General features: G+C 39.9%; 1 long non-coding RNA gene across 2 annotated transcripts; it reads right to left on the bottom strand.

The window, feature by feature from the left end:
• Positions 1-1,727: 1,727 nt before the first annotated feature.
• LOC121973191 lies at positions 1,728-2,347 on the bottom strand. 2 transcript variants are annotated; one of them, XR_006109413.1, is made up of 4 exons: positions 2,279-2,347; positions 2,071-2,135; positions 1,886-1,969; positions 1,728-1,824 (listed from the first exon to the last, which is right to left on the bottom strand). It is a non-coding gene; the product is annotated as an uncharacterized LOC121973191 (long non-coding RNA). The 2 variants fall into 2 exon arrangements; XR_006109412.1 differs by having other exon boundaries at positions 2,071-2,341.
• Positions 2,348-5,034: the final 2,687 nt, after the last annotated feature.

Below are 5,034 nucleotides of genomic sequence, written 5' to 3'. Positions count from 1 at the left end.
AAATGAAGCACAAGACTTACAGAGTTCAGTGGCCAAAAGAAATGAACAATGAAACTTACAGCCACGAAGCAGAACGCAAAGACAGAAGGGATTCCTCAGCCAAGAACTCAACAACACAACACCCTTGCTTCGATCGACAGAGAGTTTCAAAAAAAAATCTTGCCAAACCTCTCTTCTTCCTTCTTCTTATTCTGCTTTCTCACTGTCTTCAGCCAGAGCCGAATCACTGTCACCTGTATCGAATCACTGCGACCAACTCAGGCGTTGCCAATCACTCTTCCTCCTCATCTGGTTCTCTGAACTCACACCAATACCATCCATGGTCTTCACTGGTGTCTCTGAGCTCGAACCAATAAGCAAGAGTCAAGCTGTTGCCACCTGATCGCAGCCAGTGAACGTTGACGCTCCAATTGCACCATTTGCAGCGAAACACAGCAGAAAGAGCACTTGGTCTTATTCTTCTGATGGAGCTTAATTTGAAATTGAGCATTGGCACGACACCTGCAACCTGCAACTCAAATATGTCACAGCAGATGATTTGATCAGGTGAATCAGAAATCGTAGAGAAACAGCAGAAGACAAACGACATCATTGTGGATCGGTCATCAGACCGATCCATAGCCCTCTGGACCGATCAGGACACCTCCTGATCGGTCTGGGATGATTCTGATCGGTCTGTGGACCGATCAGCCTAGGTGGATCGGTCCACAGACCGATCCCCCCTATCACTCTGAATCCCATCGCATCCCATCTCTTCTTACTGATCGGTCACCAGACCAATCAGATAACCTCACAGATTGCTTCTATGTGGTTACCGATCGGTCACGAGACCGATCAGATAATCCACAGATTGCTCCTGTGTGGTTATTGATCGGTCACGAGACCGATCAGATGACTAATGTATCACTGGATCGGTCTACAGACCGATCCAGACAACCAAAGTATCACTGGATCGGTCAACAGACCGATCCAATGCTTCTGTTGGTTTTAGAGCTTCCCAGCCCTAAACCCTAACGTCTTCCTGGTCCAGAGAACAAGCTACCGAGCCCTCTCTGACTTCCACATCCGGTCCAGAGAACGAGCTACCGAGCCCTCTCTGACCTAGTCCGGAGAACGAGCTGCCGAGCCCTCTCCGACTTCGTCCGGTCCAGAGAACGAGCTACCGAGCCCTCTCTGACCTAGTCCGGAGAACGAGCTACCGAGCCCTCTCTGACTTCGTCCGGTCCAGAGAACGAGCTACCGAGCCCTCTCCGACTTCGTCCGGTCCAGAGAACGAGCTACCGAGCCCTCTCTGACCTAGTCCGGAGAACGAGCTGCCGAGCCCTCTCCGACTTCGTCCGGTCCAGAGAACGAGCTACCAAGCCCTCTCTGACCTAGTCCGGAGAACGAGCTACCGAGCCCTCTCCGACTTCACGTGCCAAGTATCCGTACTTGGACTTTTCCTCTCCATATGATCAACCTTGATCATTAATCAGTCTTAGTTTAATTAATATCTGATACAAACTTAAATCAGTGTCAACATCAAAACAACAGCCAGGTCAGACTGTATTAACAGAACATTCTTTTAATAACACATCAAGGTAGAACTGCACTTCAAATGTAATCTAGCATGCATTCAGCCCACTCGAACCGCACTTCATCAATTTCAACTGTGGAGTACTTGAGATTTGTAAACTGTAAAAACACATAAATAATATATTAGTAAATCTGCAAGAAAGAACTGCATGGATAGAAAATCTAAGTGTGTGTAAGTCTTATTAGCTTGAGATGTATAGATCGAATTGCCTTATTCTCAACTAGTGCTCCAGCAAGACTTGCAAAACCCTATAAAATTTCACATGGAAATAAGGTGTAAGGAGTAAGGACACCAGAAATAAGGTCATACAGAATATTCAATCATATTATTGTTAAGTTCCAGTACACGTAAAGTTTGATTTTCTTTCAGCATATCTGCAATAACCCTTGCACCCTACATAACATATTTAGCATTCAAACTTTACCAGAATTAAGAATCATTTTCTTCCTCAAGAAACAAACAACCGGAACTTGCAACAAGTAAAATTAAACAACCTCATCTCCAATACCTGAACTGTTTAGTTGGAGTTCCTGAATACATCCATTTACCTTCAAAATATCTGAAAGAAAGTGACATTATAGACAATGATTTCAAAGTAATGCAAAAGAGGAAGTTACCTATTGAATTTCAAAAGCAATACAAACTATAGAAGGCATCAAGAATCGACATAGTTTGACAAATAGAAAGCACGAGATTATGAACCTCATCAATCCGAATATTATAGATCAAAATACTAGAATCTTCCATTCCAGCAGCAATCATGTTATTATCTTCAGGATGAAATGCTAAAGACATGGCTGCCGGTGGGGTTGGCATAAAAGTGGTTATAACTTGAAAGATATGTTTCGATTTAGTCAATTTAGTCGGTTTAGTCGGTTTGGTTTCTCTATTTTTGGTAGCAAGAGTAAAATCAATTCATGGCTACACACCTTAAAAGTCCTCATATTTAACAGAGAAACTTTTCCACCTGATGCAGACGTTGCATAATAGTCATTCTTAGATAAAGCAATACAAGCAGTTGCTTCTTCTGGATTGTTATCACTCCTTTCATTGGTCATAAGAATACCATTTGGTGGCTGACGGAGATGAGGAGCAATAGATGCAGTTGACTGAACAAGCAAAGCAAACAATCAGCACTAGGCTTATAGCAAATAGATAATTTCTTACAACTGTTTCTTTCTGACCTTGCCCGATGGATTTCGTTCATCGCACGGCCACTGCCAGAGTTTATGCACTGCATTGGAACCAAGTGCTAGTAAACTATATCCAGAAGAAAAACTGCATTAGAACCAAGTGCTTTGATTTTACCATCAGTTGAAGTTGAGAAGAAAAACTTCACAGATAGAAATAATGAAACACTAGAAATATATAATTCTGTTTCTGTCCAGTATAGTGTTTCTGTCCAGTTGAAGCATCCCACACCTATTCATCATGCAACGGAACCTGTTAAGAACATACAATTCTTCTTGTACAATCTTCTGACTGATCAACCACATGGTTTTACTCACTTTAATTGCCTTGTCATCGCCGCAAGTGATGATCGAGAGAGTCTTCTTGGGATAGGAAAAGGCAATGTCATTAACACTGCCTATATGAGCATCAATCTGCAGAACAAGATGCTATCATCATCATCATATATATGGTTGCCAAACACCATAACTATTAACTGACCTCCAAATGTTGTCGTAATTCTTCATTTAGATTAAAAGCATAGATCTGCACTAGATGCTTTGAAAATGCAACACCTATTAGTATCACAGAAGAATAACAAGAATTTTAGTTTGATGAACTTGATCAAAATAATCCAACTTTGTTTTTTTGCTTTGGCATACCAAGAATAGAACCTTCAGGACTCCACAAGCATCTATTGACAGATACAGTAGCATCATTAGTGAGTGATGCCTGCAAGTAGGAAAAACTCCTGCTCTGTCACAAATCCTGTCAAAACAATTTCTATGAGAATAGGCGATGAATATCACTATATTATGAAAGAAGTATCCTTTTAAATACATCATGCAGCACATCCTGTCTGATCCTGATTAAGAATTGAGACTTGTCTACAAAGTAGCAAATAGGAACTAGGCAAACAAATACAACGCACAATGAAAAATAATCAGAAATGAATTGTAAAAGTTAAATAGGAACAAGAAATATATAGTAATTTCCATGAAAGGGGCAAATATAATCAGGATACATGTATATTAGTATTTCTCATATTCACTCAGCACCAAAACCATTTTTCTTGTTTCAAACAGGAGCTGAAATTAACCACAGCCAAACAACTTAATAGACCAAACAAAACATTCATGATGCCATGAAGCAGTAACAATCAAAGGATAACCTAAAGAATGAGAAACAAGGAAACTATTTTACAATTTATTAGTTAAAAAAAGATGCACTGAGTCCATAAATATTTTTTACTAAATTTTTTTAGCATGAATTTTTTGATATAACAATCCTGTACTTATATTATAGAACAATTAATTTGCTTTCATCATCAGTCATATGAATGCCTGAAGCTGCTAAGTATTAATGCAGAATAAACTTGAATTGTGCAAGTACAAAGCTTACTCTTCTCTGTAAAATTCCACGAGTATATGCTACTGCCATGACTAGAATTGCCACTCCAGGAAGATAAACCCACCCAGGACGCCTCCCTCCACAACATGTAAGACAAATCAATAGAGTGAGAGATCGAAGGGGCTGCTTCCTTCGGATCCTTATCCTAGCAAAGCCTGACCTCTATTCTCTTCGATTCTCCGTCGTAATCAATCCAAGAATGCAATTTTTCTCCTCTGCTAAGGATGAGAAGCAAACCATCGTTGGAAAGAATCCACAACTAGAAAAAATCTACACTTAACAATCGACAAGAAGAAGTCACAAATCAGAATTACATGGAGGAAACTAGAAAAAATTAGTTTTACATAAGTTTGGTGTCACGTGTACCTGCAAATTATGAAGTTCAATTTCTCCATTGGATGGCCAACTTGAGTATAGTTTATTTGATTCTATTAACAAAGGTGGTTCACTGTCAATGGCCGTGTACTGCAGTATTTGCTCAACAGATATCATTAGATTTTCAAGTTGACAGAGATTCCTTATGACCCAAGTTAGTACCTTATTAAGATTAAGTCCATATGTGACAGCAAGGCCAGAAATACCTGAGAGGAAGAGGATGCCAACCCAAAATGGTAGAAATTAATATCACATGTACTTGAATAACATAGAATTGAACTGTCTGCTAGGAAATTACCAGGGTCAATCACCCCTCTTGGCATGGAGATTAGGAAAAGTAAAGAAAAAGCAAACACAACTGACGACAACATATCCAAACGAAGGCAAAGCCATTGCATTGTAGCGGCTGTGTGAAACTTTGGTCTAGAAAACTGATCTGATAGGTTGAAATTAGTGTTTATAAATCTTTGATTCGGATCAAAGCTTCTAATAATAGTTGATCC

This window comes from Zingiber officinale, chromosome 4A (genome assembly GCF_018446385.1).
Source record: "Zingiber officinale cultivar Zhangliang chromosome 4A, Zo_v1.1, whole genome shotgun sequence".
In the NCBI taxonomy this organism is placed as follows: Eukaryota; Viridiplantae; Streptophyta; class Magnoliopsida; order Zingiberales; family Zingiberaceae; genus Zingiber; species Zingiber officinale.
This window is presented reverse-complemented; position numbering and strand designations above follow the sequence as displayed.